We start from the raw sequence: 13,318 nt of genomic DNA, 5'->3' as shown, positions 1-13,318 counted from the left end.
AAGTTTGTATGTGAAATAAACGCACAGCCTAAACCGCTGGTCTTAAAGACATGAAATTTGGAGGGTCTATTCTTTGTAAAGAGTAGGTATCCACTAAGAAAGGATTTTTTGAAATTCCACCCCTAAGTGGGTTAAATGGGGGATGGAAGTTTGTATGAAAGTCCGTCATTTTTCAAGTTATTTGCATGAAAATTGGTATTTGGGTTTTCGATCACAAATGAAGAAATATGTGTTTCAGGATTTTTGGAAAATTTGCCCATAAGGGTGGTAAAATAGGGGATGAAATGTGAAATGATAAGATGTGAAATAAACGCACAGCCTAAACCGCTGGTCTTAACAGACATGAAATTTGGAGGGTCTATTCTTTGTAAAGAGTAGGTATCCAATAAGAAAGGATTTTTCGAAATACGATGCGTGTCCTGATGTTATAATGTATGTTTCTGAAAAAAAATGCCATTTGTTTCCTGTAGCCCACGCGGGCGAAGCCGCGGGCAGAAGCTAGTTTAGAATATGTATGCTATGTAGGAGAACTAGAGTAACGACATAGCTGAACGGGTTGCAAAGCTGAAGGGGCAATGAGCAGGGCACATTGTTCGTACAACCGATAGACGTTGGGGTCTCAAGGTGTTGGAATGGTGACCTCGCACCGGACGACGCAGTGTTGGAAGACCCCCCAATAGGTGGACGGACGATATCAGAAGAGTCGCAGGGAGCCGCTGGATTTAGGCGGTGCAAGGCGGGCGATGATGATGATGAAAGCTATTTAATTCAATCTAAGTAGGTATATTATTATAAAATACATGATTAAACACCAAAACTAGTTGGCTAACATAATATTTGGCTAATTCCTTTGTACACAATCTCTAAACTAAACTAAAATATCACTTCTAAATCTATTGCTATCCCTTTCATAATGTTGCTTGTGGAAAGGGAAAGCACTAGATTTAGACCTGTTAATTTAGTTTAGTTTAGAGATTGTGTACTAGAGAATCGATTACTAGAGAATCGATTTGTGTACTAGAGAATGAGAGTGACTCGATTGAGCGTCTTGTCGTGCAGGGCAAGGTGGAGGGCACCAGAGGGCGAGGAAGGTCACCCATGCGATGGACCGACCAAATTAAGTCTGCTGTGGGCGGTCCTTTGCACGAGTGTACCAGGCTGTCAGCCAGCAGGGAGAAATGGCGAATGCTCGTGAGGCATATAACATCTGCCCTCAAAGACGTTGCTTCGTGATGACCACGACCGCTCTGCCAAGAGTGATACGACAAAGAAGAAGAAGACTAGAGAATCGGCCCCATTATTATGCTAAAGTTTTACTAAAATCATGGTCACTCTAGAACAAGTATCGCCAGTCGCCATTCCGCGCGACTGCTTGCTTTAGCATTTATTAAACATATATCTTATAGCAATAATAAATCTTCTTATCGCATCTCCTTTATAGCCTCTTAACCCTTTTGATTACGGTTCAAAATTATCCCGCAAACCTTCAGTTTTAGGGATCCGTTGCAGTTTTGAGGTTGTTGGTTTTCATATAACATACTGAAAATGAAATTGTAGGTAAGTTGGTAGGTACATATAATGAAATGAAATGTAAATATGCACAGGTCTCCTCTCAGAGTAAGGTATGGAATTTGGATGTAGTCTACCACGCTGACCGAGTGCGAATTGGCAGACTTCGCACACCTTTGAAAACATTATGGAGAACTCTCTGGCATGCAGGTTTCCTCACGATGTTTTCCTTCACCGTTTCATACGAGTAGTAAAATTGTACGTTAAAATAAGTACAAATCTGGCTGAAAAAAATTGTGTTTCTGCTATGCGCAATTATACGCCTCGTATTTAGATTGGACCACTTGTTTTGGACACGCTATAATATGAGTGCCAATAGATATCTATATTATTACTTATCATGGAAACAAAGAATTACAGAGGAACACCATTGATCGTAGCCGTAAAAGTAAAATAAGTAGATCGTAAAAGGGACGGATGAAAGGAGAGTACATGCGACTGAAATGCGAATGTTGAGATGGATGTGTGGTGTGACAAGGATGGATAAGATAAGGAATGAATATATAAGGGGTAGTTTGAAAGTAGCGCCAGTGGTAGAAAAGATGAGGGGTAATAGGCTGGAATGGTATGGGCATATAATGCGGAGGGAAGAAAGCCATGTCACTAGAAGAATGTTAAGTATGCATGTGGAAGGAAAAAAGAGGAGAGGACGACCAAAGAAAAGGTGGATGGATTGCGTGAAAGAGGATATGCGTGAAAAAGAGGTGGATAATACGTTGACGAATGACAGGAATGAGTGGAAGAAGAAGACATGTTGTGCCGACCCCACGTAGCGTGGGATAAGGTAAGGAAGAAGAAGAAGACCATTGATCGTAGCCATAGCTGAAATCAGTGCACAAAATTCTGTTCCGTGTATCTGTGTAATTACTTGTTTGGCGCGTACCTACTTTAACGGAACCTCCAACTCATATCTGCAGTGCCTCTTGACCAGATTTTTTGCGTGTGTTGGCTGGATGCGCGAGCGCAGATGTGTTACGTCTTTGTTGTATAATTTGCGTTTTCCGGTGTAGTGAGCGCGTCGAGAGGGATTAGGGGCCGAGTGCGGTAGGAGAGGGTTAAGTTTTATTAGATTACCCGTAACCTGGTATTAAGTGCGCCGCGATTAAGGTGCATAATTTAACGACTCATTGCGCTGAACTTGCGATGGAAAGTTGCAAGTATGCGACCTCAATTTAATTTTTTTTCTTTCATTACATGTCATTGTTTTTGGGTTACGAGGCTTTAAGTTTCCGCGGTAATGTTTCCTATAGCTGTATTTAAGGCATCTAAATTATTACTCCATCGGCAGTTCCTCTGGTGCTGCAAATGTTCATGGGCGGCGGTAATCACTTAACAACAGGTGACCCGCCTGCTCATTTGCTCGCTATCTCTATATCTAAATATATAAAAGGAAAAGGTGACGGACTGACTGACTGACTGACTGACTGACTGATCTATCAACGCACAGCTCAAACTACTGGACGGATCGGGCTGAAATTTGGCATGCAGATAGCTATTATGACGTAGGCATCCGCTAAGAAAGGATTTTTGAAAATTCAACTCCTAAGGGGGTGAAATAGGGTTTTGAAATTTTGTAGTCCACGCGGACGAAGTCGCGAACATAAGCTAGTAAAAAATAATCAGCTTTCTTATGAATAAATGATAAACAGCCGTACTCAGAGTCGTTTAATCGTTACTTAAGGCATTCCTTATCCATACTAATTAATGCCTTATAAGTAACGATTAAGCGACTCTGAGTGCGGCTGTCATTGATCGTTTACTATACCTACTTTATAATAATATGTAATATTATATCTAATAATTAATAATTAAAAGCAAAATATTAGGTATATTTTTTGTTAAAATTAAAATTCATGCCTGTAATTCCGTTACGAAGATAAAATAAGAAAACCTAGTTAGGTAAGTATGTACTAATTACCTATATATGTATCATAAAATTAATACATAGGTAATGTAGGTACCTACTACAAGTCACAATGCTTGCATGTTTATGTTTATACTTATTTATTTGAAAGCTTCGTAATCATATACGCATATAAATCAGATCATTTAAATACAACTCGCAAGAACACAAAGAAATCTTCACATCCGTATTACCGACTATCAACTATTTATGTCTCGATTTAAAAACGTCTTTAGCACTATAAATTATTTTAATTGAATGTAAGCTCTATGTGAAATGACATAGGGTTTTATTTTAAAAGTTTGATGTGTGTAGGGTAAAGGGTACAATTATAGGGTATATTGTCGTCGCCGCGTTAACCCTTTCAATGCTCGTACTTGATTTACAGTGGGCAATTATTCTCGCGGGTACAAAACGACCCGTGACGGAGGAACATGTGTTTATGTGTCGTGTGTTTAGACATGGCTCGGCCATAGTGTGATTCTCTAATTTTTATAATCATGTGTGGAGAATTGGAAATATTTATTTATACGACGCCGCCTTTACGACCTTCAGAGTTCACATCTTTTGTTGGGAATACTGACGTACCTACCTACTTATATCTACGTCCATAGTTCCATATATTATATTAAAGCTTATCTGTCTGTCTGCTACTTTTTCACGGCCTATCCGTAGGTAAAATTTGGGACTGAAATAGCTTCCATCCCGGGAATGCACATAGACTTCGTATCCCGGAAAAATAAAATAAAAACACAGGATTTTTGAGATGTCACATCCACGCAGACAAGTAGGTAGATATAATATGACGACTAGCTGATACCCACAACTTTGCGTGGAATTAGTTATTTTAGAATATTTTGTTTATCTTTAGGCTAGAAAATTTACTGAAATAATAAATAATAGATAGATATGTGTCCGTCTCCTGGATCTTATCTTTGTGCTAAACTTTTTTTCAGTTTCATGCCGTAAAAGATAACAACTCAGGCACACGTTCGCATTTTTAATACATGTTATCTAATTGTGATTACTTTACTTTTGTTGTGAGAGTTGTATCTTTTGATTTGTCTCCTTGAAAAAGTATTTTTGGACTAATGTGTATCCATCTATTAATTAAACTATTTTACCGAGGTGATAAAAACTCAGAGCATAATATTACTACTATTATTATTATAGATATGAAAACAGAAAATTAACTTAAGGTATCCTATATTTTATTGATATTAATTCTTAACCCAATAATCAGATAAATATGGTTGCTATAAGGATTAAGTATTACATTAACATTACACTATTCTTAAGACTTTTTGTACGTTTAGGTACCTCATTGTACTTAAACCCTTTTTTGTAATAAGTAGAAGTACACGAATCATATCTCCTTGAGCCCATTTATTAAGAAATATAATCGCCTTAATATGATATAGGTAGGGTTGATAAAAAAATTCTATTGCAAAATATTCAATAATGTCAATAAAAAGGCTCTTATAGTTCCCGCGTGTGGGAGTGGCGGCGGCGCGGGCCCAAAGCCTTCCCGATTGAGACATCCGAGCCGGCTTCAAACGAGCCGCGTTCTATAGGCCTTTCCTATCACGCAACTGGCGCATTTACCTTAGCTTTTTACCATGACAACGTTTTTGACAACCCTAATGAAAAGAGATAAGGAACAAAATTGACTGGTTCGAAAAAATTATAAAGGTTTTTAAAGTGTCGAATTTAAGGTTGTAGAATTTTATCCGTTTAACCCTTATATCATTCTGTGCGGTATTGTTGTCCGAAAATTTGTCAGATGCGAGATGTATAGGAACTCTTTGGTTGTTTTCTTTTTAAGTTTCTGAATGTTGGTACATTAGGCGTTGTCACCGGATCGCAGCCGAGTGCTAATGTAGGTATTAGAGAGGGTATTGTTGTGTGATGACTGCATTGTTGTGTCAGCCCTTTGATGTGTCGTATCGTGACTTTTTATCTGTTTTGATCATTGGCTGTGAAACGGCTTATACGACCCGATATGCAGTGACGGGTTAAAACTTAATAAAATGCCTTTTATAAATATTAAAAAAATTATCTAAATTATTAAAATAAAAAATAAAATTTTACATACAAACTTAGTTTATACAAGGAAACTATATGCTTAATCTAAGTATTTAAAAGGAAAAGGTGACTGACTGACTGACTGACTCACTGATCTATCAAAGCACAGCTCAAACTACTGGACGGATCGGGCTGAAATTTGGCATGCAGATAACTATTATTATAACGTAGGCATCCGCTAAGGTTTTTTTGAAAATTCAACCCCTAAGGGGGTGAAATAGGGGTTTAAAATTTATGAAGTCCACGGGTACGAAGTCGTGAGCATAAGCTAGTTTACTATAATCAGCCAAAACAGACAATTCTGTATGGAGAACTCTCAGGCTTGCAGGTTTCTTCGCGATGTTTTCCTTCATCTTTAAAACAAGTGATGCTTCATCATCAATGTGATCAACCCATCACCGGCTCACTACAGAGCACGGGTCACCTCTTAGAGTGAGAAGGGTTTTGGCCATACCTAGTCTACCACGCTGGCCATGTGCGGATTGGTAGACTTCACACACTTTTGGGAACATTATGGAGAACTCTCAGGCATGCAGGTTTCCTCACGATGTTTTCCTTCACCGTTAAAGAAAGTGATATTTAATTAATTAAAACGCACATAGCTCCGAAAAGTTAGAGGTGCGTGCCCGGGATCGAACCGCAGACCTCTTGATTAGAAGGCTGACGTCTTAACCACGAGGCTATCACTACTTTTATGAAGCACATGTTGCAGCTAATTTATGCTTAGGTACATTCTAATATTATTACCTCTATTGTTTAGGTACGTTCAAGTGGAAACACGCCAGTTAATATTGAATGCACTATAAGTAATCTTCCGAAGGCTGTATGCAATTAAACTCGCGCACGCGCATGACCCCGCGTGGTACAAATTGTTTCATTTCATTCTGAATGCTACTTGATTAGTGTTTGTTTGTGTGTTCGCTTGTACACCGACAAGGGGTCGTCGATTCGGCCAAATCAAATCTTTTCATCATTACATCGATGATTGGACCTTGGGTGTGTTTGTTAGTTTAATAAATTAACTATGAATGCTACGACAGTTACTTATTAGAATTCCGTACCTCAAAAGGAAAAACGGAACCCTTATAGGATCACTTTGTTGTCTGTCTGTCTGTCCGTCTGTCTGTCAAGAAACCTACAGGGTAGGTAGGTACTTCGCGTTGACCTAGAATCATGTATTTTCAACTTTCGAAGTGAGTGACTATATCAAGTGGGGTATCATATGAAAGGTCTTCACCTGTACATTCTAAAACAGATTTTTATTTATTTTTATGCATCATAGTTTTGAATTATCGTGTAAAATGTCGAAAAAATACGACTGTAGTACGGAACCCTCATTGCGCGAGCCTGACTCGCACTTGGCCGGTTTTTTTATTTTAAAGTGTAAGTTTACTAACTATTATTGACTATATATTATATGTATTTTATATATCTTTATAATTAAACAGAAAATTCTGACTTTTGTTTTGAATTAAACAGAGAATTCTGTTCGGAATTATGAAGAAATTGAATTCCATAGTTTTCATAATCACTTTACTACAATATAATATAATCTCTTTACTACAATATAATATACGCTATCTCTTTACTATTCACTCTAGTTTAAAGATACCCGGACTAAATGTATAGTCCGCGACAGGTTGAGATGGCAATCGGGACATGAGACGGGGGGACGTCCCGCACATCCGCACGTCACCCGCACCGGGTTAGCGCAAGGGCTGTGCGGGTGTGCGGAGCTTTCCCTCCCCGTCGCGTACCGTACGTATAGGTCAACCTGTCGCGTACTATACTGATTCTGAGCACAACCTAATTTTAGAGTATTCGCATCCTCTTCTTACTAATGTAATATGAAAAGGACAGACGCAGTCTGTCAGTTTTAAATTTAATTTTTAGATGGTAAAACCCGTGATTTTAGCGCACAGTCGGCGAGCCTACTGTTTAAATAGCGTGCACTAAAATTTTGTCTTTAAATGTAAAGTTCGTGTTCTGTCCCTTTTTAGCATTGTTAAAAAGAAAAGGATGCAGATATCTACTCTAAATTAAGTTTAGAGAAAGACAACGGAATCGGTGGCACTTGTTACGCTAGTGGCTCATGGCGACTAGTCGGCGAGCGTGGCGGAAGCGCTGCAAGACGTTCTCAGCAGCCATTACGTTGATAAGGATGTGTTCACTTGACTGACAATTGTTTGCCGGCACTCCTCCTCCGCATCCTCGCGTCTAGCAGCTAGCTGCACCGAGCCTCCCAAACTTTGCCTTTTTTTATTTTTTTTTATTTTTAAAGAATATTAGCCATGTTAAATGACTAATATTCCCCTTTCCTCTCCAACTAAGCGCCAAGCTTGTGCTAGGAGTAGGTACGACAATAGTGCAACGTGCGGGGTTTGAACCGTCGACCTTTCGGTTTTCAGTCCACTCAGGTCAGCCCCCGAATTGTGTAAGCATGACCATTTCATGGCTATCGCAATCGTCAAGAATTCTGCCCTTTGATTGGCTGTGAAAAAATGTAAACAGCGGATCAACCAATCAAAGGGCAGAATTTCTTGACGATTGCGATAGCCATGAAATGGTTATTCTTACACAATTGGGGGGCAGGTCTACTACAGGTCTTTTGTAGGAACTTTTTTGACAACCTCCCTGGCGCTGTGGTAAGCACTGTGGTCTTATTAGTGGGAGGTCCCGGGTTCGATTCCTGGCAGTGGCAGGGGTTTGGAAGTTCATAATTTCTAAATTTCTGGTCTAGCCTGGTGGGAGGCTTCGCCCGTGGCTAGTTACCACCCTACCAGCAAGGCCGTGCCACCATGCGATTTAGCGTTCCGGTACGATGCCGTGTAGAAACCAAAGGGGCATTGGTTTAATAAAAGCTACCACAGCCCTTCCAGGTTAGCCCGCTTCCATCTTAGACTGCATTTATGCACTTACCACTAGATGAGATTGCAGTCAATGGCTAACTTGTTTCAGAATAAAATAAAAAAAACTTTCACACGCCACGGTCTTGCGCCACCGCCATCTATCGGCTCCATGCGACTCGTTCGATGTCCGCCTAGTGGGCGGTCTTCCAACGATGAGCTTTTCGGTGCGAGTTTAACATTCCAGCACAGGACATGACCATTCTGAGCTTTCTTATGAGCCTATAGGTAGAGACATGGTCGCTAACTATGGCCCTCATAAGAAAGCTCAGAATTACTCAGCGGGCGATGGAGAGAGATACCTATGCTCTACGTGATTAAATTAGAAATGAGAAGCTCCATAGAAGAACTAAACTCTAGAGTAACCGACACCCAAGCAGTGGTGCCCAGCGGGTTGCGGAGCTGAAGTGACAATAATGTTGATTAATGAATGATCATGAATATCCTCAACAGCTCAATGAATGATAAATATTTGCCTAATTTGCTCAACGGGTAAAGGAGTGGACTGAAAACCGAAAAGTCGACCGACGGTCAAACCCCGCACGTTGCACTATAATTGTCGTACCTACTCCTAGCACAAGCTTGATGCTTAGTTGGAGAGGAAAGGGGAATATTAATCATTTATCATAGCTAGTATTCTTTTTAAAAAAATGATGAAATCGATACTTTGGGCACCGCGGCGAAGGAATGACAACAGTCGTCGTTGTTGTGTGTACACTGGCGGTGGCGTGGTGAGTGGTGACGCAACGCTGACCTATTGTCGCAACAAACACTTTGTCCCCCGTGTGGGCGTTATATAACTGTGTTGTTCCAAGGCGCATCTAGATGTTTTGCGACCTCTATATGCATCCGTTGTCTTCGTCAATCTGCAAATTGCAAGAGCGAGCAAAAAAAATAACTTTCATGATTGCATGAAACTGCCCAAAAACCTTTTTTTGGACAGTCTTGTAAAAAGCTCAATTATTGATGTATGAGATATCATTAGAATCCTTACAAAATCCCAAGTGATGCTGGCTATAATTTTTTGAAAAAATTCAATATGGTGGCTGTATTGCGCCATCTTCAAATGAGAAAACTTTTGCTTTATACTTAGTTCCTTTTTTGGCAGGGCAGTCGTGTTTCTTTTGGCACTACGGGTCTCCACACAGAATTAGAAGGGTTTGGCCATAATACAGGGTATAACTAGAACGCTAGCAACAACGAAGACAAATGATAGTGATGATGATTACTGTGGCCCTACCGCGGTTGTTTGACAGCTACAATGTCACGATCGCAATCATCTCTGATTGGTTAATGCTCGCTCACTATTGGCTACAATGCATTGTTGCAACAAGAATGGCACAAATTCAGCCAATCAGAACAATTGAGATTGTAATAATGATTGATGCAGGTTTTAGACAATCGCCCTGCTGGTATGATACCACAAAAAAACGATAAAAAATATAAAAAATTGCCGACCTCCCTGGCGCAGTGGTAACCACTGTGATCTTATTACTGGGAGGTCCCGGGTTCGATTCTCCACAGGGGTTTGGAATTTTGGGATTTCTAATTTTCTGGTGGGAGACTAGAAGAATGAGGGTACCGAACGCGCGTTGGCCGACTTTTATGCTAAGCAACTGGCTAAGCTTGGCGATCAGGGGTGTCCGGCTATTAGGCGTCTATAAGTAGGCACTTTCTCCAGGATAAGTCCTCTCAATTTGCGCTGAGGAGGGCCACCAAGGGTGTTTTAGTGGGTAGAAATCCCACATAACCCGGTTGGGTATCTTAAGAAAATATCCCCCTCGAAAAAAAAGGTGTCTATAGGTGGTGGCCTGTACTCCGTAGGCCGTTCAAAAACGTGGTATTTTGAACTTTTTTCATGAAGGCCGTTTTATCCACGTGTAAGAGAATTTGTTCAAATAATTTCAGAATTTGCGTGTAACTAACAAAAGAGTAGGTATAGGTGTTTGTTTAGAAAACACGTGTAACGCTATGATCATCATCATTATCTTGCTTGTTTTTAAAATTATTTACTTTAAAGGGTTTTGTGAGCGTAATCCCATGAACTATGAATTCAGGCATCTCTACCAGTAGCCGGCGGGAAATATTGTATATTGACCTTTAGAAAGAGATTTCGGCTTTGTAGAGCGTTGTTTCTGTCACTCATACCTAAGTATGTGACGTTTTGTCGGTCTCAACGTCAGAGACAACGCTCTACGAAACCGCTACTATTGTGTATTTCCCATTTTCCTTTGGAATAGGCAGCTTTGTCTACCTGCTATTTTTAGGATTCCGTACCTCAAAAGGAAAAACGGAAACCTTATAGGATCACTTTGTTGTCTGTCTGTCTATCTGTCTGTCGGTCTGTCAAGAAACCTACAGGGTACTTCCCGTTGACCTAGAATCATGAAATTTGGCAGGTAGGTATGTCTTATAGCAGACATTTGGAGAAAAAATCTGTGATTACATCACACAAAGAAAATAACGGGCTTCGCCTGTGGATTCTAAAACAGATTTTTATTTATTTTTATGAATCACAGTTTTTGATTTACCGTACAAAATGTCGAAAAAATACGGCTGTACTACGGAACCCTCGGTGCGCGAGCCTGACTTGCACTTGGCCGGTTTTTTACTTTTGCTATAAAACCTAGGCACCTTCCTGCCGAATTTCATAATTCTAGGTCAACGAGAAGTAGGTAAGCACCTAACCTACAGCCCACAGATACAGTTCTACGAATAACTGTGCTACAGGTCTGGATTCCCTTTTCTTGACAGACACGACATACAGACAACGAAGTGTTCATATAAGGGTTCTTTTTCTTTTTGAGGTACGGATCCCTGAAAATCAACAAAGAATACAAAATATTATGTAAATAACTAACTTCCTACCTAACATTCGAAAACTAATTATTTACTTATTTATCCACTAATATTTGATATTTAAAAAGGTGGCGGCGAAAACTACTTATTTATTGATTGTGTTGCGAGGCAAAGACGACCATGACCAATTTTAGCACATAATAATATAGTCTGCGACAGGTCGAGTTGGCAATCGGGGTATGAGGCAGGGGGACCCCGCACGTCACCCGTGCTCGGCCGCACCGGGTTAGCCCTGGGGCTGTGCGGGTGTGCGGGGAGTCCCCACCCCGATTGCCATCTCGACCTGTCGCGACTAAACTATATCTATGATCAATTGACCTAACCGACCTACAATCCACAAAATTTATTTTGAAAAAATGTAAAGGGGTAAGTTCAACTAAATACATTAGGTTCACCTCACAAGTGAAACAGCAGGTTCGATTCTCGGTTGTGTCAATTTACCTAATTGCAAAGCAATTAATGCGGCATTGTTTTGATTTTCCTCCTCACCACAATGAAACTAATCAAAATATTTTTGATACTTTAATTAGAATTCAATGAGGCCATCGAGGGAAATGGAAACTCGTTCCAAAAATTGTCGTGTTGCATTGACGACTTTTTGTCGCTGAACATTTTGTCTTCGAACTCACGACTGTGAAGACACTAATTTGAAACGAGCAAGACTCCTACCTTTCCGCCTCAAGAAACTCCAAAAGCCATTTGTAGGAATGGGTACCTTTTATAACGAAACTAGCATATGCTCGCGACATCCTCCGCATGGACTACACAAATTTAAACCCCTATTTCACCCCCTTAGGGGAAGAATTTTCAAAAATCCTTTCTTAGCGGATGCCGACGATATAATATCTAACTGCGTGCAAAATTTCAGCCCGATCCGTCCAGTAGTTTGAGCTATGCATTGATAGGTAGATCAGTCAGTCAGTCACCTTTTCCATTTATATATTTAGATTCCATCTATTTTGGACTTGCCTTTACACAATTTTAAAAATATATTAAATGTATGCTCCTGAAAAAAGCATATTACACAATTGAAGATTATCTAAATGATAAAAGAGCGTGAATTTGACTTTCAACACGCGGGACTGCTGCAAATACTTTTTTTATACCGATCAAATCTTTGAAAAGAGCAACCGCCGAATTTCTTGCTGGTTCTTCTCGGCAGGAAAGGCATTCCGAACCAGCGGTAGATGCATTTGACGATTCAAAAGTACTTGTAAAACTTTAATTCAATATTTTATTTTTATTTTTTTAAGATGGCGGAAAGCAGATGGATTAGGAAGGAGAGATGGAATTTGGAAGGATGAATTTACGGATGGATGGACATGTGTGAGGTGTGCGCTGATTCGTTAATCGGAATCAAATGGGAGCCATTACATCAAATCGTTTGTTTTGATTGTCGCGAATACAGCGTGTCACAAGTCACGTAGGTCGTCAGTTGCTAATGACTTGGATGGGTTCGTTTAATAGGCTACTTGACAATTTTTTTAAGTTGGTCTTAAATGGTTAATATTTGTCCTATTATATCAAAAAAATTAACACTATATATAGTATAACCCTGTGGTTATACTGCTGTTTACAAATGCATGACGTCAGAGCACAGATAATCTATCGGCCAAACATGGCCGACAGTGTTTTCACCTGTCTAAGAAAAATATTTTTTTAAATTAAAGTTTTACGGTTTTTAGGGCGCAAAAAAATATAGTGTTAATTTTTTTGATATAATAGGACAAATATTAACCATTTAAGACCAACTTAAAAAAATTGTCAAGTAGCCTATTGACAATTAATGGGCGATCGCTCGTGGTCCCCGCGTCAACGGAGATCAGGGAATGAAGACATTCTACCTGTTAAGTATACAGGGTGTAACCAGAACGCTAGCAAAAACGAACAAAGAAAGAAGAAGGTGAAGACCTTTCATTTATGATACCGCACTTGATATAGTTATCTTACTTCAAATTTTCTTACTACGATTGATACTATTGAAAATACTAATTAT

At 39.7% G+C, this 13,318-nt stretch overlaps 1 long non-coding RNA gene across 1 annotated transcript in view; it reads left to right on the top strand.

Moving 5' to 3' along the window:
• Nucleotides 1-13,101, top strand: part of LOC138402711 (uncharacterized) — a 483,214-nt gene extending 470,113 nt beyond the window's left edge. Inside the window, exon 2 of the long non-coding RNA XR_011237056.1 lies at nt 12,871-13,101. This is a non-coding gene — a long non-coding RNA (uncharacterized lncRNA). The remainder of the gene's footprint in view (nt 1-12,870) is intronic.
• The last annotated feature ends 217 nt before the right edge of the window (nt 13,102-13,318 follow it).

The sequence above is a fragment of the Maniola hyperantus genome, chromosome 8, assembly GCF_902806685.2.
Source record: "Maniola hyperantus chromosome 8, iAphHyp1.2, whole genome shotgun sequence".
Classification (NCBI taxonomy): Eukaryota; Metazoa; Arthropoda; class Insecta; order Lepidoptera; family Nymphalidae; genus Maniola; species Maniola hyperantus.
This window is presented reverse-complemented; position numbering and strand designations above follow the sequence as displayed.